Source organism: Oncorhynchus gorbuscha, linkage group LG23 (genome assembly GCF_021184085.1).
Source record: "Oncorhynchus gorbuscha isolate QuinsamMale2020 ecotype Even-year linkage group LG23, OgorEven_v1.0, whole genome shotgun sequence".
NCBI classification, from domain to species: Eukaryota; Metazoa; Chordata; class Actinopteri; order Salmoniformes; family Salmonidae; genus Oncorhynchus; species Oncorhynchus gorbuscha.
This window is the reverse complement of record NC_060195.1, coordinates 12,929,858-12,956,349: the sequence shown is the minus strand read 5'-3', so window position 1 is coordinate 12,956,349 and position 26,492 is coordinate 12,929,858. Positions and strand designations below refer to the sequence as shown.

Here is a 26,492-nt window from a genome sequence, read left to right as displayed (position 1 = left end):
CTGCCTCCCTCTCTCTCTGCCTCCCTCTCTGCCTCCCTCTCTCTCTCTTCCTCCCTCTCTCTCTGCTCTCCCTCTCTCTCTGCCTCCATCTCTCTCTGCCTCCCTCTCTCTCCGCCTCCCTCTCTCTCTGCCCCCTCTCTCTCCCTCTCTCAGCCTCCCTCTCTCTCTGCCCCCTCTCTCTGCTCTCCCTCTCTCTCTGCCTCCCTCTCTCACTGCTCTCCATCTCTCTCTCTGCCTCCCTCACTCTCTGCCTCCCTCTCTTTCTCTGCCTCCCACTCTCTCTCTGCCCCATCACTCTCTGACTCCCTCACTCTCTGCCTCCTCTCTCTCTGCCCCCTCTCTCTCCCTCTCTCAGCCTCCCTCTCTCTCTGCCCCCTTTCTCTCTCCCTCTCTCTCTGCCCCCTCTCTCTCTGCCCCCTCTCTCTGCTCTCCCTCTCTCTCTGCCTCCCTCTCTCACTGCTCTCCATCTCTCTCTCTGCCTCCCTCACTCTCTCTGCCTCCCTCTCTTTCTCTGCCTTCTACACTCTCTCTGCCTCGCTCTTATTCTCTCTCTCATTCGCTCTCTCACTCATTCTCTCATTCTCTCTCTCCGTCATTCTCTCTTTCCCTCATTCGCTCTAACCTCATTCTCTCTCTCCTCTCGCTCTCTCATTATCTCTCATTATCTCTCTCTCTCATTCTCTCTCCCTCATTCTCTCTCTCCATCATTATCTCTTTCCCACATTATCTCTTTCCTTCATTCTCCTTCATTCTCTCCCTCCCTATGTTTTACTGTGTGTCGTGTGATTGTCAGTAAGTACTTTTCAAACACACTAAAAACAAATGGTTCTATACAGTGCCAAATAGGTGTTATTTGGCTTGTGACCATAACTGAACCCTTTTTGGTGCTGTATGAAAAGTGTATTTTTAAGGTTCTAGGTTCTACATGGTTCAAGGTTCTACATGGAACCTGTATGGTGCTATAAATCAAATAAAATTATATTTGTCACATGCGCTGAATACAACAAGTGTAGACCTTACCATGAAATGCTTACTTACAAGCCCTTAACTTCTTGCGTCGAGCCATCCCGGATCCGGGATCGTGACTACAGCCTCAAGCCCAAACAAGCATTTGTGTAACAGTATTGATAGCTAGTGTAGCATTTAGTGTAGCATTTAGCGTTAGCATTCAGCAGGCAACATTTTCACAAAAACCAGTAATGCATTCAAATAAAATAATTTACCTTTGAAGAACTTCGGATGTTTTCAATGAGGAGACTCTCAGTTAGATAGCAAATGTTCAGTTTTTCCTGAAAGATTATTTGTTTAGGACAAATCGCTCCGTTTTCTGCGTCACGTTTAGCTACGAAAAAAACCTGTATCCAGGATTGTGTAAATCTATCCACAAGCTCATTAGCATAACACAACGTTAACTATTCATGAAAATCGCAAATTAAATGAAATCAATATGCTAGCTCTCAAGCTTAGCCTTTTGTTAACAACACTGTCATCTCAGATTTTCAAAAATATGCTTCTCAACCATAGCAAAACAAGCATTTACATTTACATTTAAGTCATTTAGCAGACGCACTTATCCAGAGCGAATTAATTGTGTAACAGTATTGATAGCTATTGATAGCTAGCGTAGCATTTAGCGTTAGCATTTAGCAGGCAACATTTTCACAAAAACCAGTAATGCATTCAAATAAAATAATTTACCTTTGAAGAACTTCGGATGTTTTCAATGAGGAGACTCTCAGTTAGATAGCAAATGTTCAGTTTTTCCTGAAAGATTATTTGTTTAGGACAAATCGCTCCGTTTTCTGCGTCACGTTTAGCTACGAAAAAAACCTGTATCCAGGATTGTGTAAATCTATCCACAAGCTCATTAGCATAACGCTACGTTAACTATTCATGAAAATCGCTAATGAAATTAAATAAATCTATTTGCTCTCAAGCTTAGCCTTTTGTTAACAACACTGTCATCTCAGATTTTCAAAATATGCTTCTCAACCATAGCAAAACAAGCATTTGTGTAACAGTATTGATAGCCTAGCATAGGATTATGCCTGGCATTCAGCATGCAACATTTTCACAAAAACCAGAAAAGCATTCAAATAAAATCATTTACCTTTGAAGAACTTCAGATGTTTTCAATGAGGAGACTCTCAGTTAGATAGCAAATGTTCAGTTTTTACAAAAAGATTATTTGTGTTGACAAATCGCTCTGTTTTCTTCATCACGTTTGGGTAAGAAAAAAAACGAAAATTAAGTCATTAAAACGCTAACTTTTTTCCAAATTAACTCCATAATATCGACAGAAACATGGCAAACGATGTTTAGAATCAATCTTCAAGGTGTTTATCACATATCTATCGATGATAAATCCTTCGTGGCAGTTGACTTTCTCTTCTGAAGAAATGGAACGCGCATGGACCTAGAGATTACGCAATAATTTCGACACAGGACACTGGCCGGACACCTGGTAAATGTAGTCTCTTATGGTCAATCTTCCAATGATATGCCTACAAATACGTCACAATGCTGCAGACACCTTGGAGAAACGACAGAAAGGGCAAGTTCATTCCTGGCGCATTCACAGCCATATAAGGAGACATTGGAACACAGCGCCTTCAGAATCTGGGGCATTTCCTGTATGAAACTTCATCTTGGTTTCGCCTGTAGCATTAGTTTTGGGGCACTCACAGATAATATCTTTGCAGTTTTGGAAACGTCAGAGTTTTTTATTTCCAAAGCTGTCAATTACATGCATAGTCGAGCATCTTTTCGTGACAAAATATCTTGTTTAAAACGGGAACGTTTTTTATCCAAAAATTAAAAGAGCGCCCCCTATCTCGAAGAAGTTAATCAACAGTGCAGTTCAAGAAGAGTTAAGAAATTATTTACCAAATAAACTAAAGTAAAAAAATATATAAAAAATGTACACAATAAAATAAAATAACAAGGCTATATACAGGAGGTACCGGTACCGAGTCAGTGTGGAGGCTTTATACAGGAGGTACCGATACCGAGTCAGTGTGGAGGCTATATACAGGAGGTACCGGTACCGAGTCAGTGTGGAGGCTTTATACAGGAGGTACCGGTACCGAGTCAGTGTGGAGGCTTTATACAGGGGGTACCGATACCGAGTCAGTGTGGAGGCTTTATACAGGAGGTACCGGTACCGAGTCAGTGTGGAGGCTTTATACAGGAGGTACCGATACCGAGTCAGTGTGGAGGCTTTATACAGGGGGTACCGATACCGAGTCAGTGTGGAAGCTTTATACAGGGGGTACCGATACCGAGTCAGTGTGGAGGCTTCATACAGGGGGTACCGGTACCGAGTCAGTGTGGAGGCTATATACAGGAGGTACCGGTACCGAGTCAGTGTGGAGGCTTTATACAGGAGGTAACGGTACCGAGTCAGGGTGGAGGCTTTATACATTTACATTTAAGTCATTTAGCAGACGCTCTTATCCAGAGCGACTTACAAATTGGTGCATTCACCTTATGACATCCAGTGGAACAGTCACTTTACAATTATACAGGGGGTACCGATACCGAGTCAGTGTGGAGGCTTTATACAGGGGGTACCGGTACCAAGTCAGTGTGTAGAGGTACAGGTCATTTGTACATGTAGGTAATTTGTAGGGACCGGTGAAGTGACTATGCATAGATAATAAACAGTGAGTAGCAACAGTGTACAAAATAAATGGAGGGGGGTCAATGTAAATAGTCCGGTGGCCATTTAATTACAGAAACCTTAATAAAGAACCATTAAAAACCCTTTTACAACCCTTTATGGTTCTTTTCATGGTTCTTTATACAACCTTTATAAAAACGCTCTACACTGAGTGTACAAAACATTACGAACGTCTTCCTAATATTGAGGTGCAACCCCCTTTTGCCCTCAGAACAGCCTCAATTTTTCAGGGCATGGACTCTAGAAGGATGTCAAAAGTGTTCCACAGGGATGCTGGCCCATGTTGACTCCAATGCTTCCCACAGTTGTGTGAACTAGGCACGCCCCCAAATATTCAAATGAGCCGCTGCTCATACATTCATTGGTGGAAGGGTACCGAATTGTCATACTTCAGTGAAAGTAAAAATACCTTAATAGAAAATTACTCAAGTAAAAGTGAAAGTCGCCCAGTAAAATACTACTTGAGTAAAAGCATAAAAGTATTTGGTTTTACATATACTTAAGTATCAAAAGTAAAAGCATAAATCATTTCAAATGTCTTATATTAAGCAAACCAGATGGCACCATTTTCTTGTTTTTGTTATTTACGGATAGCCAGAGTCACACTCAAACACTCAGACATCATGTACAGATAGCCAGAGTCACACTCAAACACTCAGACATCATTTACAAACAAAGCATTTGTGTGTAGTGAGTCCACCAGATCAGAGGCAGAGAGATGACCAGTGTCATGACGTTGGCCTTGGGGTAGGTTTATGACAGTCATAAATAACTCTTACCCCCTTTTTCCTCTCTCTAACCTACTGATGTGACATTTGAAAATCCCTTGGTTAACATAAAGATTCTGGGAACATCAGAAGGTGGGGGGAAATTAACTATATTCTGGTAATCCGGCCAATTGAACATATCCGGTGGTACTTAATGAATATCATGTCAGTTCGGATGTCATCTGAGACATTCTCATCAATGATAGGATGACATAAACTCTACAGTGGAAAGTCTGCACATTGTAGTTATTGGATTCACATGGAATTGTTGTTCAATTTAAATATTTGAATATAAAGTATTGGTGAAGAGATTACATTTAATTTTAGCTTCCAAATGAGAGATTTGGGTTTCCATAAGGTTAGGGCTCTGCTCAATCAGTGGCCCGCCCCTGTGAAGAGACATGGGTTATAGAACTTTTCAGACACACCCTTCTCGCTCCACTATATAAAGCCTTGATGAAAATGTAACCTCCTGTTCCAAGTATGTGAGGCCTGCAGCCTCTGCGTTAGAAAGTACTAACATGTCAACTACAGAACTAAGCCAACCTCAGCGTAAGCTTTGGTTGAGAATGGTATGAACTTTGAACTCTTATTCACGACAGAAGTGATACCTCCTAGCCGTTGAGTTAGCAACAGCAGCTGCAAACACAGACTAGGAAAGAACAGACAGAGTATCCCGTCTACCACACAACGACGTTACTACAACGCATCCAATTGACCACCAGAGACATTCTTCAAAGGACAAAGGACTCGGTTTGGCAACACGGCCTTCCATCTACCACCAACCTACCGAAGTGCAGCTCAGAGTAAATATTTATTGCATGTTCCTTTTCCAAATGGGATAATTTTAGAATGCAAAAGACACTGTATTTACGATAGCACAGCTTCTCCCTTTGTCCCTTAGTCTTCCCGCTCTTTCACTCAAACCCAGACCCTTTTCTTTTGTGTAACCAGCCATCATATCTGTTCCGCCCCCTAGGGACGTTTTCCCTTATGACGTAATTTATAATCAAGGTATAATTAATTCTGTGTATATGTAATTCTGTGTGATTAATTAGGTATTTCGCAAATAAATAATTGAACCCAATTTTGTATTGCTGATTCAACTTGTTAGCCAGGGTTCGTGAAGATAACCAAGAATTTACAACTTTCAGATGAGACGGAATTAAGGTGACGATTAATATTGATTGCTATTGATGTAAAATATTACTAGGTCTTTAAGAGTTTATTCGGAAGATAACAGCTCTATAAATATTATTTAGTGGTGCCCCGACTCTCTAGTTAATTACATTTACATGATTAGGTCAATCAGGTAATATTCATATTTTATAGAATAGCATGTCATATCACTTAATCCGGCATAGCCAAAGACACGACACCGGGGATGCTCTCTGTTTAGTGAGTCCACCAGATCAGAAGCAGTAGAGATGACTGGGGATGTTCTCTGTTTAGTGGGTCTATTAGATCAGAAGCAGTAGAGATGACTGGGGATGTTCTCTGTTTAGTGGGTCTATCAGATCAGAGGCAGAGGAGATGACTGGGGATGTTCCCTGTTTAGTGAGTCCACCAGATCAGAGGCAGTAGAGATGACCGAGGATGTTCTCTGTTTAGTGAGTCCACCAGGTCAGAGGCAGTAGAGATGACTGGGGATGTTCTCTGTTTAGTGAGTCCACCAGATCAGAGGCAGTAGAGATGACTGGGGATGTTCTCTGTTTAGTGAGTCCACCAGATCAGAGGCAGTAGAGATGACCGAGGATGTTCTCTGTTTAGTGAGTCCACCAGGTCAGAGGCAGTAGAGATGACTGGGGATGTTCTCTGTATAGTGAGTCCACCAGATCAGAGGCAGAAAGATGACGGGGATGTTCTCTGTTTAGTGAGTCCACCAGATAATAGGCAGTAGAGATGACTGGGGATGTTCTCTGTTTAGTGAGTCCACCAGATCAGAAGCAGTAGAGATGACTGGGGATGTTCTCTGTTTAGTGGGTCTATTAGATCAGAGGCAGTAGAGATGACTGGGGATGTTCTCTGTTTAGTGAGTCCTCCAGATCAAAGGCAGTAGAGATGACTGGGGATGTTCTCTGTATAGTGAGTCCACCAGATCAGAGGCAGAAAGATGACCGGGGATGTTCTCTGTTTAGTGAGTCCACCAGATAATAGGCAGTAGAGATGACTGGGGATGTTCTCTGTTTAGTAAGTCCATCAGATCATAGGCAGTAGAGATGACTGGGGATGTTCTCTGTATAGTGAGTCTATCAGATCAGAGGCAGAGGAGATGACTGGGGATGTTCCCTGTTTAGTGAGTCCACCAGATCAAAGGCAGTAGAGATGACTGGGGATGTTCTCTGTTTAGTGAGTCCACCAGAACAGAGGCAGAAAGATGACTGGGGATGTTCTCTGTTTAGTGAGTCCACCTGAGCAGAGGCAGTAGAGATGACTGGGGATGTTCTCTGTTTAGTGAGTCCACCTGATCAGAGGCAGTAGAGATGACTGGGGATGTTCTCTGTTTAGTGAGTCCACCTGATCAGAGGCAGTAGAGATGACTGGGGATGTTCTCTGTTTAGTGAGTCCACCTGATCAGAGGCAGTAGAGATGACTGGGGATGTTCTCTGTTTAGTGAGTCCTCCAGATCAGAGGCAGTAGAGATGACTAGGGATGTTCTCTGTTTAGTTAGTCCACCAGATCAGAGGCAGTAGAGATGACTGGGGATGTTCTCTGTTTAGTGAGTCCATCAGATCAGAGGCAGTAGAGATGACTGGGGATGTTCTCTGTTTAGTGAGTCCACCAGGTCAGAGGCAGTAGAGATGACTGGGGATGTTCTCTGTTTAGTGAGTCCACCAGTTCAGAGGCAGATGAGATGACTGGGATTGTTCTCTTGATAAGGGTGTGAATTGGACCGTGAATTGAACCTGTCCTGCTAAGCATTCAAAATGTAATGAGTACTTTTGGTTTTCAGAGAAATGTATGGAGTGAAATTATTATCTTTTGGAATGTGTCATGCCTTGGTCATTGTATTTTGTGTTTTTGTTATATGTTTGGTCAGGCCAGGGTGTGACATGATATGTTGTTTTCGTATTGGGGTTTGTATTATTTGGGATCGCGGCTGATTAGGGGTGTTGTATAGGCTTGGCTGCCTGAGGCGATTCTCAATCAGAGTCAGGTGATTCTCGTTGTCTCTGATTGGGAAACGTATTTAGGGAGCCATAGTTTCACTGTGTATTTCGTGGGTGATTGTTCCTGTCTTTGTGTAGTGTTTCACCAGATAGGCTGTAATATGTTTCACGTTCCGTTTGTTGTTTTCGTATTTCAGTTATTTCATGTACCGCATTTCATTCATTAAAGTCATGAATAACCAACACGCTGCATTTCGGTCCGACTCTCTTCCTTCAACAGACGAACGCCGTTACGGAATGTAGTGAAGTAGAAGTAAAAGTTGTCAAAAATATAAATAGTAAAGTAAAATGCAGATACCCCCCCCCCCCCACCCCCACAAAAAACATAGGTAATACTTTAAAGTGTTTTTACTGAAGTACTTTTCTCCAGTGCGTACATTTGAATTATCACTAAAAGCAGAACTAACCCTTTTTTGAAATGCAAAGAACCATTGGGCTCAAAGGGTTCTTTAGGTCTGTATGGTTCCACATAGAACCATTGGGCTCAAAGGGTTCTTTAGGTCTGTATGGTTCTACATAGAACCATTGGGCTCAAAGGGTTCTTTAGGTCTGTATGGTTCCACATAGAACCATTGGGCTCAAAGGGTTCTTTAGGTCTGTATGGTTCCACATAGAACCATTGGGCTCAAAGGGTTCTTTAGGTCTGTATGGTTCCACGTAGAACCATTGGGCTCAAAGGGTTCTTTAGGTCTGTATGGTTCCACATAGAACCATTGGGCTCAAAGGGTTCTTTAGGTCTGTATGGTTCCACATAGAACCATTGGGCTCAAAGGGTTCTTTAGGTCTGTATGGTTCCACATAGAACCATCACCCTTCCCAAAGAAGGCTCATTTGTTTAGTGTGCAGTGCTACTCAACAAAATCACCTTTATAGGTTACATGGACACTGCTAGAACGTCCTGCGTCAACAGTCTGTTTCAAAAGCACTGTTTTGTGCACAAACACCTATCAGTTATTTTGTAGCCTTTGTAATTACAGACTTACAGGCTCAGCCAGGCATGTAATTAAACATTCATGTAAAACGTCCTAATTATTTAACCATCTAACTACATCTCGTTTTTGCCAAACATAACTAAATGGTTTCAAATGAAAACTTTTCTAATTTGTTTAATTTTAGTATTAATTCAATGAATAAACCCTAAATGTATAACGGTTCTCTTTAGTTGAAGGAGAGTCAGACCAAAATGCGGCGTGGCTATTGCGATCCATGTTTAATGAAACAAAGTAAACACGAATCAAATGCAAAAACAATAAACGTAACACGGAAACCAAAACAGCCTAATACTGGTGCACATGCACACAGAACAAGGACATCAAGACACTAAGGACAATCACCCACAAAACCCAACACCAAACAGGCTACCTAAATATGGTTCCCAATCAGAGACAATGACTAACACCTGCCTCTGATTGAGAACCATATCAGGCCAAACATAGAACTAGACAAACTAGACATGTAACATAGAATGCCCACCCAGCTCACACCCAGACCAACCAAAACATAGAAACATACAAAGCAAACTATGGTCAGGGAGTGACAAAATGTCTTATAAGCTATGGAGATGTTCTGCGATGTTGTTTCTCCCTCTCTTTCCTCTTGTCCAGTCATCAGTTTCTCTTCCTCTCTTCCAGTCACCTGTTTCTCCTCCTCTTTTCTCTCTTCCAGTCACCTGTTTCTCCTCCTCGTTCCTCTCCTCTCTTCCAGTCACCTGTTTCTCTTCCTCTCCTCTCTTCCAGTCACCTGTTTCTCCCTCTCGTTCCTCTCTTCCAGTCACCTGTTTCTCTTCCTCTTTCCTCTCTTCAGTCACCTGTTTCTCCTGCTCGTTAGTCTCCTCTCTTCCAGTCACCTGTTTCTCTTCCTCATTCCTCTCCTCTCTTCCAGTCACCTGTTTCTCCTCCTCTTTTCTCTCTTCCAGTCACCTGTTTCTCCACCTCGTTCCTCTCCTCTCTTCCAGTCACCTGTTTCTCTTCCTCTCCTCTCTTCCAGTCACCTGTTTCTCCTCTTTCCTCTCCTCTCTTCCAGTCACCTGTTTCTCCACCTCGTTCCTCTCCTCTCTTCCAGTCACCTGTTTCTCCTACTCGTTCCTCTCCTCTCTTCCAGTCACCTGTTTCTCCTCCTCTTTTCTCTCTTCCAGTCACCTGTTTCTCCACCTCGTACCTTTCCTCTCTTCCAGACACCTGTTTCTCCACCTCGTTCCTCTCCTCTCTTCCAGTCACCTGTTTCTCCACCTCGTTCCTCTCCTCTCTTCCAGTCACCTGTTTCTCTTCCAGTCACCTGTTTCTCCTCCTCTTTTCTCTCTTCCAGTCACCTGTTTCTCCTCCTCGTTCCTCTCCTCGCTTCCAGTCACCTGTTTCTCCTCCTCGTTCCTCTCCTCACTTCCAGTCACCTGTTTCTCTTCCTCTCCTCTCTTCCAGTCACCTGTTTCTCCTCCTCTTTCCTCTCCTCTCTTCCAGTCACCTGTTTCTCCTCCTCGTTCCTCTCCTCTCTTCCAGTCACCTGTTTCTCCTCCTCGTTCCTCTCCTCTCTTCCAGTCACCTGTTTCTCTTCCTCTCTTCCAGTCACCTGTTTCTCCTCCTCTTTTCTCTCTTCCAGTCACCTGTTTCTCCACCTCGTTCCTCTCCTCTCTTCCAGTCACCTGTTTCTCTTCCTCTCCTCTCTTCCAGTCACCTGTTTCTCTTCTTCTCCTCTCTTCCAGTCACCTGTTTCTCTTCCTCTCCTCTCTTCCAGTCACCTGTTTCTCTTCCTCTCCTCTCTTCCAGTCACCTGTTTCTCCTCCTCTTTTCTCTCTTCCAGTCACCTGTTTCTCCTCCTCGTTTCTCTCCTCGCTTCCAGTCACCTGTTTCTCCTCCTCGTTCCTCTCCTCACTTCCAGTCACCTGTTTCTCTTCCTCTCCTCTCTTCCAGTCACCTGTTTCTCTTCCTCTCCTCTCTTCCAGTCACCTGTTTCTCCTCCTCGTTCCTCTCCTCTCTTCCAGTCACCTGTTTCTCCTCCTCATTTCTCTCTTCCAGTCACCTGTTTCTCCTCCTCATTTCTCTCTTCCAGTCACCTGTTTCTCTTCCTCTCCTCTCTTCCAGTCACCTGTTTCTCCACCTCGTTCCTCTCCTCTCTTCCAGTCACCTGTTTCTCTTCCTCTCCTCTCTTCCAGTCACCTGTTTCTCTTCCTCTCCTCTCTTCCAGTCACCTGTTTCTCCTCCTCATTCCTCTCCTCTCTTCCAGTCACCTGTTTCTCCACCCTCTCTCTCTCTTCCAGTCACCTGTTTCTCCTCCTCATTTCTCTCTTCCAGTCACCTGTTTCTCTTCTCTCTCTCCTCTCTTCCAGTCACCTGTTTCTCCACCTCGTTCCTCTCCTCTCTTCCAGTCACCTGTTTCTCTTCCTCTCCTCTCTTCCAGTCACCTGTTTCTCTTCCTCTTCCTCTCTTCCAGTCACCTGTTTCTCTTTCTCCTCCTTCAGTTGTTTCTCCTCCTCTTTTCCCTCTTCCAGTCACCTGTTTCTCCACCTCGTTCCTCTCCTCTCTTCCAGTCACCTGTTCCTCTTTCTTCCACCTGTTTTCCTCTCCTCTCTTCCAGTCACCTGTTTTCTCTTCCTCTCCTCTCTTCCAGTCACCTGTTTCTCCTCTCTTCCTCTCCTCTCTTCCAGTCACCTGTTTTCTCCACTCTTCCAGTCACCTGTTTCCTCCTCCTCTCTTCCAGTCACCTGTTTCTCCACCCTCTCCTCTCTTCCAGTCACCTGTTTCTCTTTCTCTTCTCTCTTCCAGTCACCTGTTTCTCTTCCTCTCCTCTCTTCAGTCACCTGTTTCTCCTCCTCTTTTCCCTCTTCCAGTCACCTGTTTCTCCACCTCGTTCCTCTCCTCTCTTCAGTCACCTGTTTCTCCTCCTCGTTCCTCTCCTCTCTTCCAGTCACCTGTTTCTCTTCCTCTTTCCTCTACTCTCTTCCAGTCACCTGTTTCTCCTCCTCTTGCCTCTCCTCTCTTCCAGTCACCTGTTTCTCCTCCTCGTTCCTCTCCTCTCTTCCAGTCACCTGTTTCTCTTCCTCTCTTCCAGTCACCTGTTTCTCCTCCTCTTTTCTCTCTTCCAGTCACCTGTTTCTCCACCTCGTTCCTCTCCTCTCTTCCAGTCACCTGTTTCTCCTTCCAGTCACCTGTTTCTCTTCCTCTCCTCTCTTCCAGTCACCTGTTTCTCCTCCAGTCACCTGTTTTCCTCTCCTCTCTTCCAGTCACCTGTTTCTCTTCCTCTCCTCTCTTCCAGTCACCTGTTTCTCCTCCTCATTTCTCTCTTCCAGTCACCTGTTTCTCCTTCCAGTCACCTGTTTCTTCCTCTCCTCTCTTCCAGTCACCTGTTTTTCTCTTCCTCTCCTCTCTTCCAGTCACCTGTTTCTCTTCCTCTCCTCTCTTCCAGTCACCTGTTTCTCTTCCTCTCCTCTCTTCCAGTCACCTGTTTCTTTCTCATTCCTCTCCTCTCTTCCAGTCACCTGTTTCTCCTCCTCGTTCCTCTCCTCTCTTCCAGTCACCTGTTTCTCTCTTCCAGTCACCTGTTTCTCTTCCTCTCCTCTCTTCCAGTCACCTGTTTCTCCTCCTCATTCCTCTCCTCTCTTCCAGTCACCTGTTTCTCCTCCTCGTTCCTCTCCTCTCTTCCAGTCACCTGTTTCTCCACCTCATTCCTCTCCTCTCTTCCAGTCACCTGTTTCTCTTCCTCTCCTCTCTTCCAGTCACCTGTTTCTCTTCCTCTCCTCTCTTCCAGTCACCTGTTTCTCCACCTCGTTCCTCTCCTCTCTTCCAGTCTCTCTCCTCTCTTCCAGTCACCTGTTTCTCTTCCTCTCCTCTCTTCCAGTCACCTGTTTCTCTTCCTCTCCTCTCTTCCAGTCACCTGTTTCTCCTCCTCTTTTCCCTCTTCCTCACCTGTTTCTCTCGTTCCTCTCCTCTCTTCCAGTCACCTGTTTCTCTTCCTCTCCTCTCTTCCAGTCACCTGTTTCTCCTCATTCTCTCTTCTTCCAGTCACCTGTTTCTCCTCCTCATTTCTCTCTTCCAGTCACCTGTTTCTCTTCCTCTCCTCTCTTCCAGTCACCTGTTTCTCCTCCTCGTTCCTCTCCTCTCTTCCAGTCACCTGTTTCTCTTCCTCTCCTCTCTTCCAGTCACCTGTTTCTCTTCCTCTCCTCTCTTCCAGTCACCTGTTTCTCCTCCTCATTCCTCTCCTCTCTTCCAGTCACCTGTTTCTCCACCTCGTTCCTCTCCTCTCTTCCAGTCACCTGTTTCTCTTCCTCTCCTCTCTTCCAGTCACCTGTTTCTCTTCCTCTCCTCTCTTCCAGTCACCTGTTTCTCCTCCTCATTCCTCTCCTCTCTTCCAGTCACCTGTTTCTCCACCTCGTTCCTCTCCTCTCTTCCAGTCACCTGTTTCTCCACCTCATTCCTCTCCTCTCTTCCAGTCACCTGTTTCTCTTCCTCTCCTCTCTTCCAGTCACCTGTTTCTCTTCCTCTCCTCTCTTCCAGTCACCTGTTTCTCCACCTCGTTCCTCTCCTCTCTTCCAGTCACCTGTTTCTCTTCCTCTCCTCTCTTCCAGTCACCTGTTTCTCTTCCTCTTCTCTCTTCCAGTCACCTGTTTCTCTTCCTCTCCTCTCTTCAGTCACCTGTTTCTCCTCCTCTTTTCCCTCTTCCAGTCACCTGTTTCTCCACCTCGTTCCTCTCCTCTCTTCCAGTCACCTGTTTCTCTTCCTCTCCTCTCTTCCAGTCACCTGTTTCTCTTCCTCTTCTCTCTTCCAGTCACCTGTTTCTCTTCCTCTCCTCTCTTCAGTCACCTGTTTCTCCTCCTCTTTTCCCTCTTCCAGTCACCTGTTTCTCCACCTCGTTCCTCTCCTCTCTTCAGTCACCTGTTTCTCCTCCTCGTTCCTCTCCTCTCTTCCAGTCACCTGTTTCTCTTCCTCGTTACTCTCTTCCAGTCACCTGTTTCTCCTCCTCTTGCCTCTCCTCTCTTCCAGTCACCTGTTTCTCCTCCTCGTTCCTCTCCTCTCTTCCAGTCACCTGTTTCTCTTCCTCTCTTCCAGTCACCTGTTTCTCCTCCTCTTTTCTCTCTTCCAGTCACCTGTTTCTCCACCTCGTTCCTCTCCTCTCTTCCAGTCACCTGTTTCTCTTCCTCTCCTCTCTTCCAGTCACCTGTTTCTCCACCTCGTTCCTCTCCTCTCTTCCAGTCACCTGTTTCTCCTCCTCTTTTCTCTCTTCCAGTCACCTGTTTCTCCTCCTCATTCCTCTCCTGTCTTCCAGTCACCTGTTTCTCTTCCTCTCCTCTCTTCCAGTCACCTGTTTCTCCTCCCCTTTTCTCTCTTCCAGTCACCTGTTTCCCCTCCTCATTCCTCTCCTGTCTTCCAGTCACCTGTTTCTCTTCCTCTCCTCTCTTCCAGTCACCTGTTTCTCCTCTTCATTCCTCTCCCTCTTCCAGTCACCTGTTTCTCTTCCTCTCCTCTCTTCCAGTCACCTGTTTCTCCTCTTTCCTCTCCTCTCTTCCAGTCACCTGTTTCTCCTCTTTCCTCTCCTCTCTTTCAGTCACCTCGTTCTCCTCCTCGTTCCTCTCCTCTCTTTCAGTCACCTGTTTCTCTTCCTCTCCTCTCTTCCAGTCACCTAAGTCAGCCTTTATAAGTGCAGCTAAGAAGGCCCATCTGAGAACTAACCCGCCCAAAGTGCGTTTTTCAGAGCAAGTGTCCTTCAGTGACCCAGACTCAGTAAGTATACTCTTCTTATCTCTCTTTCTCTCCATTTGTGTCTCCCTCTCAGTCGTTCTTGCTTTCTCAGTCTCAGTCTTTCTCTCACACTCTCCATTTTTCTCTAACACAATTTCTCTCACTACTCACTCTTTCTCCACTTCTCTCTAAAAAGTGATGTATTTATTCTCTCTTTACCCTGGGCCTGTGCCTGTCTCCTGGCTGATTAAACATGGCTGAACATCCTCTTCCTCTTTGGGTAGCTGACTACCTGCACCATACAAAACAGCCTTGGGTCCAACACAGTGCAGCTTTTTGATTATAAATTGTTTTCCTCCAGATCGATGTCCCCTCTCTCTGGTAGAGCACAGGTTGCACCTCTAAGGTGTTTGTTAAACATTGGGCACATTTTGAATTCAGCTGTAGCAGCGTTACAGTGTTAGGCTGGCTGAGAGGGACATGTGAAGTCCCTGCTAGGCTGTGAAGGCCCTCTTCCTACTGCCACGGAGCTCTGAGTAAGTGTCCCAAATGGCACTCTATTCCCTACATAGTGTACTACTTCTGACCAGAGCCCTATGGGCCCTGGTCAATATTAGTGCACTATAATAGGGCCCAGGTCAAAAGTAGTGCACTATATAGATAATAGATGACCATTTGGGATGCAGACCTGAGTCCTCTTCTCGAAGCCCAGAGGGGTTGGCTCTACAGGTAAGCCAACGAGTTTACCTCTCACTGTTCCTATTGGCAACTGTTAAGCAATTTATGAATAACACATTAGGCTTAAACCTGTCTAGGACACAGGTTCCGCTAACGGAACCCCCTCAACATTCTGCTGAAAAGGCAGCGTGGGAAATTCAAAAATATTTTTTAGAAATATTACATTTTCACACATTAACAAGTCCAATAGAGCAATGAAAGATAAACATCTTGTTAATCTACCCATCGTGTCCGATTTTTAAATGTTTTACAGCGAAAACACAACATTAGACAACGTTACAAACAACGTTAGATCACCACCAAATCTCAAAAAACACACAGCCATTTTTCCCAGCCAAAGATAGAGTTACAAAAGCAGAATTAGAGATAAAATGAATCACTAACCTTTGATAATCTTCATCAGATGACACTCATATGACATCATGTTACACAATGCATTTATGTTTTGTTCGATAATATGCATATGTATATCCACAAATCTCGGTTTACATTGGCGCCATGTTCAGAAATGCCTCCAAAATATTCGGAGTAATTACAGAGAGCTACGTCAGATAACAGAAATAGTCATCATAAACTTTGACGAACGATACATGTTTTACATTTAATTAAACATACACTGGTTCTTAATGCAAACGCTGTGTCAGATTTTTTTTTTACGTTACAAAATAAGCCTACCATGCAATAATCTGAGACGGTGCTCAGGCGTAAATATATTTCTCCTCCATGTTGGAGTCAACAGAAATACAAAATTAGATCATAAATATTCTCTTACCTTTGATGATCTTTCATCAGAATTCAGTGCAAGGAATCTAAGTTCCGCAAAAAAATGTTGTTTTGTTCCATAATGTCCATTACTAGTGTCCAATTAGCTACTTTTGCTAGCAGATTTAGTTCACATGTCCAAAAGCTGGCGCTGGTCCAGGCGAACTCGGACGAAAACTTCAAAAAGTTATATTCCAGGTCGAATAAACTGTTCAAACTAAGTAGAGAATCAATCTTCAGGATGTTATTATCATATAGATCCGATAACGTTCCAACCGGAGCATTCGTTTTTGTCTACAGAGTAATGGAACGCAAGGCGATATAATGACTACTGCGTGTAACCAGGAACTGGCATTCTGCCAGACCAGTGACTCAAATAGCTGCCATCCGGTCCCACATCACACTAGAGGCTTCATTCCACGTTCTACTGACTGTTGACATCTAGTGGAAGGTGTAGGAAGTGTGAACAGATTCATATCTTATTTGGATGTGAATAGGCGATGAGTTGAAAATCAACCAGCCCCAGAATTTCCACTTCCTGTTTGGAAGTTTGCCTACCCTATGAGTTCTGTTATACCCACAGACATAATTCAAACAGTTTTAGAAACTTCAGAGTGTTTTCTATCCAATAGTAATAATACTATGCATATATTAGCATCTGAGACAGAGTAGGAGGCAGTTTACTATGGGCACGCAATTCATCCAAAGTGAAAATGCTGCCCCCTACACCCTTTGATTCTGTTAAAGGAAAAGATACCCGGGGAGCTGATGGGAGAGAACTGGGAAGCTAACGGGAGAGATAACCGGGGAGCTGATGGGAGAGAACTGGGAAGCTAACGGGAGAGATAACCAGGGAACTAACAGGAGAGTTACCAGGGAGCTAACGGGAGAGATAACTGGGGAGCTAATGGGAGAGATAACTGGGGAGCTAACGGGAGAGATAACCAGGGAACTAACAGGAGAGTTACCAGGGAGCTAACGGGAGAGATAACTGGGGAGCTAATGGGAGAGATAACTGGGGAGCTAACGGGAGAGATAACCAGGGAACTAACAGGAGAGTTACCAGGGAGCTAACGGGAGAGATAACTGGGGAGCTAACGGGAGAGATAACTGGGGAGCTAACGGGAGAGATAACTGGGGAGCTAACGGGAGAGATAACTGGGGAACTAATGGGAGAGATAACTGGGGAGCTAATGGGAGAGATAACTGGGGAGCTAATGGGAGAGATAACTGGGGAGCTAACGGGAGAGATAACTGGGGAGCTAACGGGAGAGATAACTGGGGAGCTAACGGGAGAGATAACTGGGGAGCTAACGGGAGAGATAACTGGGGAGCTAACGGGAGAGATAACTGGGGAGCTAACGGGAGAGATAACTGGGGAACTAATGGGAGAGATAACTGGGGAGCTAATGGGTGTCACGAACTTCAAAATGAGCGGACCAAGGCGCAGCGTGCATTGAGTTCCACATCTTTTTAATACAAAGTGAAACTAGAAACAAAACAACAAAACTTACAAAGAACGTGAAGACGTAGTGCCCAAACACACTAACACAAACAATATCCCACAAAGCAGGTGGGAGATTGGGCTCCCTAAATATGATCCTCAATTAGAGGCAACGATTACCAGCTGCCTGTTACCAGGGAGTTACCAGGGAGCTAACGGGAGAGATAACTGGGGAGCTAAAGGGAGAGTTACCAGGGAGCTAACAGGAGAGTTACCAGGGAGCTAACAGGAGAGATAACGGGATAGATAACTGCACAGTTAATGGGATAGTTACTGGGTAGCTAACGGGAGAGATAACCAGGCAGCTAACGGGAGAGATAACCAGGGAGCTAATGGGAGAGTTACTGGAGAGCTAATGAGAGAGTTACTTGGGAGAGATACTGGGGAGAATTACTTGGGAGCTAACGGGAGAGATAACCAGGGAGCTAATGGGAGAGATACTGGGGAGCTAATGGGAGAGATACTGGGGAGAGTTACTGGGGAGCTAACGGGAGAGTTACTGGGGAGAGTTACTTGGGAGCTAACGGGAGAGTTACTGGGGAGAGTTACTTGGGAGCTAATGGGAGAGATACTGAGGAACTAACGGGAGAGATACTGGGGAGAGTTACTTGGGAGCTAACGGGAGAGTTACTTGGGAGCTAATGAGAGAGTTTACTTGGGAACTAACGGGAGAGATACTGGGGAGAGTTACTTGGGAGCTAACGGGAGAGTTACTGGGGAGAGTTACTTGGGAGCTAACGGGAGAGATACTGGGGAACTAACGGGAGAGATACTGGGGAGAGTTACTGGGGAGCTAACGGGAGAGATACTGGGGAGAGTTACTGGGGAGCTAACGGGAGAGTTACTGGGGAGAGTTAGTTGGGAGCTAACGGGAGAGTTACTGGGGAGAGTTACTTGGGAGCTAATGGGAGAGATACTGGGGAACTAACGGGAGAGATACTGGGGAGAGTTACTTGGGAGCTAACGGGAGAGTTACTTGGGAGCTAATGAGAGAGTTTACTTGGGAACTAACGGGAGAGATACTGGGGAGAGTTACTTGGGAGCTAACGGGAGAGATACTGGGGAGAGTTACTTGGGAGCTAACGGGAGAGTTACTGGGGAGAGTTACTTGGGAGCTAACGGGAGAGTTACTGGGGAGAGTTACTTGGGAGCTAACGGGAGAGATACTGGGGAACTAACTGGAGAGATACTGGGGAGAGTTACTGGGGAGCTAACGGGAGAGTTACTGGGGAGAGTTACTTGGGAGCTAACGGGAGAGTTACTGGGGAGAGTTACTTGGGAGCTAACGGGAGAGATACTGGGGAACTAACGGGAGAGATACTGGGGAGAGTTACTTGGGAGCTAACGGGGGAGTTACTTAGGAGCTAATGAGAGAGTTTACTTGGGAACTAACGGGAGAGATACTGGGGAGAGTTACTTGGGAGCTAACGAGAGAGATACTGGGGAGAGTTACTTGGGAGATAATGGGAGAGATACTGGGGAGAGTTACTTGGGAGCTAACGGGAGAGTTACTTGGGAACTAACGGGAGAGACACTTGTGAGAGTTACTTGAGAGCTAACGGGAGAGATACTGGGGAGAGTTACTGGGGAGCTAACGGGAGAGATACTGGGGAGAGTTACTGGGGAGCTAACGGGAGAGTTACTGGGGAGAGTTACTTGGGAGCTAACTGGAGAGATACTGGGGAACTAACGGGAGAGATACTGGGGAGAGTTACTTGGGAGCTAACGGGAGAGTTACTTGGGAGCTAATGAGAGAGTTTCCCTGGAAACTAACGGGAGAGATACTGGGGAGAGTTACTTGGGAGCTAACGGGAGAGATACTGGGGAGAGTTACTTGGGAGATAATGGGAGAGATACTGGGGAGAGTTACTTGGGAGCTAACGGGAGAGTTACTTGGGAACTAACGGGAGAGACACTTGTGAGAGTTACTTGAGAGCTAACGGGAGAGATACTGGGGAGAGTTACTTGGGAGCTAACGGGAGAGATACTGGGGAGAGTTACTTGGGAGCTAACGGGAGAGATACTGGGGAGAGTTACTTGGGAGCTAACGGGAGAGATACTGGGGAGAGTTACTTGGGAGCTACCGGGAAGCTGGAGCGCGCCAAATTCAAATTACAAAATTGTAATATTAAACATTCATGAACATACAAGTGTCCTACATCATTTAAAAGCTTAACTTCTTTTCTATGCGGGACAGTGCCCCGCATAGAAAAGCATTAAAAACATTTTCCAAACCAGCAGAGGCGTCACAAAAGTCAGAAATAGCTATAAAATAAATCACCTTTGAAGACCTTCCTCTGTTTGCAATCTCAAGGGTTCCAGCTACACAACAAATGGTCAAACAAGTCCTTTTATTGTCCGTTTAAAGTCAGTTTCTTGGCGCGTTTGATTCAGTAATCCACCCGTTCCACTAGTTCAACATGCATACAAAGGAATCCCAAAAGTTACCAATAAACTGCATCCAAACAAGTCAAACAACGTTTCTAATCAATCCTCAGGTACCCTAATATGTAAATAAACAATCAAATTTAAGACGGAATGTAGTATGTTCAATACCAGAGATAAATAATGAGGTGTGCGCCCTCATCCACGCACTCCACAAGACTACCATCAAAATGAGAGCCACCTTGAAAAACTACAACTACTAATTCATCAAAAAACAAGCCTGAAACCCTTTCTAAAGACTGTTGACATCTAGTGGAAGCCATAGGAACTGCAATCCGGGAGCTATTTATTTGTATATCCCATAGACAAGCGTTGAAATGGACAGTGACCCCAAAAAATTCTGGATGGATTTTCCTCAAGTTTTCACAAGCAATATCAGTTCTGTTACACTCACAGACATTATTTTAACAGTTTTAGAAACTTCAGAGTGTTTATCCAATGCTACCAATTTTATGCATATCCTAGCTTCTGGGCCTGAGTAATAGGCAGTTTACTTTGGGCACCTCATTTATCTAAACTTCCGAACACTGCCCCCTAACCCTAAGAGGTTTTAATTAAAACAGCTAGTGGGACAACATCCGGTGAAACTGGAGGGCCTGCAATTCAAATAAATAATCATAAAAATTATGGATATTAAACATTTAGGTACATACAAGTGTCTTACATCGGCTAAAAGCTTAAATTCTTGTTAATCTAACTGCACTGTCGATTTACAGTAGGCTTAACAGCGAAAGCATGCCATGCAATTATTTGAGGATGGCGCCCCACATCAAAATATTTTTCCTCCTGCACAGGTTTCATAAATTCACAAAAAATAATGAAATATTCACATACTTTTTGAATAATCCCAGTTTTAACATGTAGTGTCGTTTTGTTAGATACAAAACTTTATATCCCAAAAAGTCTGTTTAGTTGGCGGCATCAATTTGAGTAATCCACTCATTCGACATGCAGTGAAAGGAATCCAAAAAGCTACTACTAAACTTTATTAAAACAAGTCAAAATACATTTCTATTTGATCCTCAGATATCCTAAAATGTAATTAAACTATAATATTTCATACAGAAAGAAGTATGTTCAATAGGCACACGATATTAACAGGTGCGTGTCCTCTTAGCCTCGGGCGCATACATGAAGTCTGTGCCTTGAAAAAAGACTACTGATACCCAGTGGAAGCCATAGGAATTGCATACTGGGAGCTAGATTACATTTTTTCCATATGCGTCCCATTGGAAGAGCATGAACCCTTTTGGTTCCAGGTAGAACCCTTTTGGGTTCCATATAAAACCTTTCTGCAAAGGGTTCTACCTGGAGCCAACAGTGTTGTAGTTTAGAATTCCTCCTAGTCCACGTGGCCTCTCTCTGAGACCCGAGGAGGATGATGGTGGCAGAAGTAAAGGTTGAATTTAGCATAACAGGCTGTGCTGTGTGAGCATGGAGCAGAGCAGAGCATGGAGCAGAGCAGTGCAGGGTCTGCCTCCAAAATGACACCCTATTCCCTACATAGTGCTCTATTGGCCCCTATTCCCTGCATAGTGCTGTATTGGCTCCTATTCCCTGCATAGTGCTCTATTGGCCCCTATTCCCTACATAGTGCTCTATTGGCCCCTATTCCCTACATAGTGCTCTATTGGCCCCTATTCCCTACATAGTGCTCTATTGGCCCCTATTCCATGCATAGTTCTCTATTGGCCCCTATTCCCTACATAGTGCTCTATTGGCTCCTATTCCATGCATAGTTCTCTATTGGCCCCTATTCCCTACATAGTGCTCTATTGGCCCCTATTCCATATTGGCCCATAGTGCTCTATTGGCCCCTATTCCCTACATAGTGCTCTATTGGCCCCTATTCCCTACATAGTGCTCTATTGGCCCCTATTCCATGCATAGTTCTCTATTGGCCCCTATTCCCCACATAGTGCTCTATTGGCCCCTATTCCGTACATAGTGCTCTATTGGCCCCTATTCCCCACATAGTGCTCTATTGGCCCCTATTCCCTACATAGTGCTCTATTGGCCCCTATTCCCTACATAGTGCTCTATTGGCCCCTATTCCATGCATAGTGCTCTATTGGCTCCTATTCCCCACATAGTGCTCTATTGGCCCCTATTCCCTACATAGTGCTCTATTGGCCCCTATTCCCTACATAGTGCTCTATTGGCCCCTATTCCCTACATAGTGCCTATTCCCTACATAGTGCTCTATTGGCCCCTATTCCCTACATAGTGCTCTATTGGCCCCTATTCCCTACATAGTGCTCTATTGGCCCCTATTCCCTACATAGTATTTGGGACATATCCATAGTAGATGTAGTCGTGGCTGAACATCTCTTTCCCTCCATGTCGATAACCTTCAGAAGCTCAGGTTAGGTGGTCTCCACTGATATGCAAGTCCTAACCAATCAATCCCCACTCCCAACCTCTGATCACAGGAGGCGGATAGACATGATTAAAAGCTCTGCCGAAGGAGGATGGTCTGATCTTTACCAATCGCTCCACCCCCCTCCCCCTCCCTCCCCCCCTTCCTCCTGCTCCCCTCACCTCCCTCCCTCTGCCTCCAGCTCCACTCACCCTCCCCAAGAATAACTGAATAATTCCCCAAAGACCACCCAGCCCCCAAGAACCCCGTCACCCCCGTCACCAAAGCCACCGTCCCTCAATGCACCAAAGAGAAAGACCAAGGAAAACAATGCAAAAAAAAACTGAAGACAACAAGGACAACAAATATTATAACAGCAAAGCAAAGTGAATATGTTTCAATGCAAATTAATATGTTTCAATGCATGTATGGCACTATTTACTTGCGTGTATGTGTGTGTGTCCGTGTATGTGTGTGTGTGTGTCTGTGTATGTGTGTGTGTGTCTGTGTGTGTGTGTCCGTGTATGCGTGTGTGTGTGTCCGTGTATGTGTGTGTGTGTGTCTGTGTATGTGTGTGTGTGTGTCTGTGTATGTGTGTGTGTGTGTGTGTCCGTGTGTATGTGTGTGTGTCCGTGTATGTGTGTGTGTCCGTGTATGTGTGTGTGTCCGTGTATGTGTGTGTGTCTGTGTATGTGTGTGTGTGTCTGTGTATGTGTGTGTGTGTCTGTGTATGTGTGTGTGTGTCTGTGTATGTGTGTGTGTGTCCGTGTATGTGTGTGTGTGTGTCTGTGTATGTGTGTGTGTGTCCGTGTATGTGTGTGTGTGTCCGTGTATGTGTGTGTCCGTGTATGTGTGTGTCTGTGTATGTGTGTGTGTGTCTGTGTATGTGTGTGTGTCTGTATGTGTGTGTGTGTCTGTGTATGTGTGTGTGTCTGTGTATGTGTGTGTGTCTGTGTATGTGTGTGTGTCTGTGTCCGTGTATGTGTGTGTCCGTGTATGTGTGTGTCCCCGTGTATGTGTGTGTGTCTGTGTATGTGTGTGTGTGTCCGTGTATATGTGTGTGTCCGTGTATGTGCACGTGTGCATTTGAATGAGAGTGTGTGTATGTGTCCAAACACCTGCCCGGCATCAGCCTCAGGAAAACAGGTGTTAGCTGTAACAACGCTGCCTCTCAGTGTCATTCAAATGTACTATTTGTTTTGTTTTATTTGTACATTTTTTTTCCTTTTCTCTTTGACAGTCATTCTATCCCCCGCCCAGCAATTCCACAGCCCCTCCCTCAGCCCCTCCCACCTCTCTCTGCTGGCCACCCTCAGCCCCTCCCACCTCTCTCTGCTGGCCTCCCTCAGCCCCTCCCACCTCTCTCTGCTGGCCACCCTCAGCCCCTCCCACCTCTCTCTGCTGGCCACCCTCAGCCCCTCCCACCTCTCTCTGCTGGCCACCCTCAGCCCCTCCCACCTCTCTCTGCTGGCCTCCCTCAGCCCCTCCCACCTCTCTCTGCTGGCCACCCTCAGCCCCTCCCACCTCTCTCTGCTGGCCTCCCTCAGCCCCTCCCACCTCTCAGCCCCTCCCACCTCTCTCTGCTGGCCACCCTCAGCCCCTCCCACCTCTCTCTGCTGCCTCCCTCAGCACCTCCCACCTCTTTCTGCTGGCTTCCCTCAGCCCCTCCCACCTCTCTCTGCTGGCCACCCTCAGCCCCTCCCACCTCTCTCTGCTGGCCTCCCTCAGCCCCTCCCACCTCTCTCTGCTGGCCTCCCTCAGCCCCTCCCACCTCTCGCTGCTGGCCTCCCTCAGCCCCTCCCACCTCTCTCTGCTGGCCTCCCTCAGCCCCTCCCACCTCTCTCTGCTGGCCTCCCCAGCCCCTCCCACCTCTTCGGCTGGCCTCCCTCAGCCCCTCCCACCTCTCTCTGCTGGCCTCCCTCAGCCCCTCCCACCTCTCTCTGCTGGCCTCCCTCAGCCCCTCCCACCTCTCTCTGCTGGCCACCCTCTTCGGATTTCTACACACCTTATATATTTGATATACAATATGATCAACTGAACTTAATTCAAGGAGAAAGAGAGAGAGAAAGGGGGATGGTCAGAGACAGATTGAGAGGTAGAGACTATTTAGAGACTATGTAGGGAATAGGGGCCAATAGAGCACTATGTAGATTGAGAGGTAGAGACTATTTAGAGACTATGTAGGGAATAGGGGCCAATAGAGCACTATGTAGATTGAGAGGTAGAGACTATTTAGAGACTATGTAGGGAATAGGGGCCAATAGAGCACTATGTAGATTGAGAGGTAGAGACTATTTAGAGACTATGTAGGGAATAGGGGCCAATAGAGCACTATGTAGATTGAGAGGTAGAGACTATTTAGAGACTATGTAGGGAATAGGGGCCAATAGAGCACTATGTAGATTGAGAGGTAGAGACTATTTAGAGACTATGTAGGGAATAGGGGCCAATAGAGCACTATGTAGATTGAGAGGTAGAGACTGGGAAAGACAAAAGGTTCACCGCTGTCATGACACATATTTATTAATTTATCCTCCGTACCCCCAGGGGAGGAGAACCATCTATCTCTCCCTGTATCAGGCCTCCCCCCAGGGGAGGACCATCTCTCTCCCTGTATCAGGCCTCCACCCAGGGGAGGACCATCTCTCTCCCTGTATCAGGCCTCCACCCAGGGGAGGACCATCTCTCTCCCTGTATCAGGCCTCCACCCAGGGGAGGACCATCTCTCTCCCTGTATCAGGCCTCCACCCAGGGGAGGACCATCTCTCTCCCTGTATCAGGCCTCCACCCAGGGGAGGAGGACCATCTCTCTCCCTGTATCAGACCTCCACCCAGGGGAAGACCATCTATCTCTCCCTGTATCAGACCTCCCCCAGGGGAGGAGAACCATCTATCTCCCCCTGTATCAGGCCTCCACCCAGGAGAGGACCATCTATCTCCATGTATCAGGCCTCCACCCAGGGGAGGACCATCTATCTCTCCCTGTATCAGACCTCCGCCAGGGGAGGACCATCTATCTCCCTGTATCAGACCTCCACCCAGGAGAGGACCATCTATCTCTCCCTGTATCAGACCTCCACCCAGGGGAGGGGGACCATCTCTCTCTCCCTGTATCTGTATACCAGGGGTCTACATGCAGTCTAATCCAGGCTACAGGAGATATCTGTGGTATTATCATGGGTGCTATCGATCCCCCTCAGCCCCCTGGCTGCTGTGTGTGTGTGTGTGTGTGTGTGTGTGTGTGTGTGTGTGTGTGTGTGTGTGTGTGTGTGTGTGTGTGTGTGTGTGTGTGTGTGTGTGTGTGTGTGTGTGTGTGTGCGTGCGTGCGTGTGCGTGCGTGCGTGCGTGCGTGCGTGCGTGCGTGCGTGCGTGCGTGCGTGCGTGCGTGCCTGAGGGGATGCTTGCTTTCCTGGCAATGAAGGACAGGAGTCAGTAATTCTCCCGTTAGCTCCTCTGTCAAATCTATCAAACTTTGCTTGTTACATGCGCTGAATACAACATGTGTAGACCTTACCACGAAATGCTTACTTACAAGCCCTTTTAAAAGGGTTCTCCTATGAGGACCGCCGGAAGCCCCTTTAGGTTGTAGATAGCACCTCTGGATGGTGTCGCCAGGCTGGCGTCTTATGTGGATACATCTGTAGTGACGTCAGTCTGTTCTAAATGATGCTCAGATTCACTGTAGGAATCATTTCATTTCCTCTCATCAGATATAGTAGTTGCTCAATATTATTACATTTGAGTCATTTAGAAGACCCTCTTATCCAGAGCGACATACAGAAGCAATTAAGGCTGAGTGCATTGCACTTTACTGGCCCAACGCTCCTAACCACTAGGCTACCAACCTCTGAGGGGCTCCACTGTCCATCTTCCCCATTCCCCTCTCTCTTCTCTCTCTCACTCTCCATCTGTCTGTTCACAAAGTGATTTTCAGACCATCAGTGGATGCACGTGGTGTATGTGTATGTACACTACAATTCAAAAGTTTGGTGTCACTTAGAAATGTCCTTGTTTTTGAAAGAAAAGCACATTTTTTTGGTCCATTAAAGTAACATCAAATTGATCAGAAATACAGTGTAGATATGGTTAATGTTGTAAATGACTATTGTAGCTCTACATAGGCGTACAGAGGCCCTTTATAAGCAACCATCACTCAAGTGTTACAATGGCACATTGTGTTAGATAATCCAAGTTTATCATTTTAAAAAGGCTAATTGATCATAGAAAACCCTTTTGGAATTATGTTAGCACAGCTGAAAACTGTTGTTCTGATTAAAGAAGCAATAAAACTGGCCTTCTTTGGACTAGTTGAGTATCTGGAGCATCAGCATTTGTGGGTTCGATTACAGGCTCAAAATGCCCAGAAACAAAGACTTAGTTCTGAAACTCATCAGTCTATT

General features: G+C 45.9%; 1 protein-coding gene across 1 annotated transcript in view; it reads left to right on the top strand.

Moving 5' to 3' along the window:
- Nucleotides 1-26,492, top strand: part of LOC124011611 (FERM and PDZ domain-containing protein 3-like) — a 127,536-nt gene that overhangs the window by 66,473 nt on the left and 34,571 nt on the right. The window contains exon 6 of the mRNA XM_046325063.1: nt 14,222-14,326. The gene's annotated coding sequence lies outside the window, so the exon portion shown is untranslated. The remainder of the gene's footprint in view (nt 1-14,221; nt 14,327-26,492) is intronic.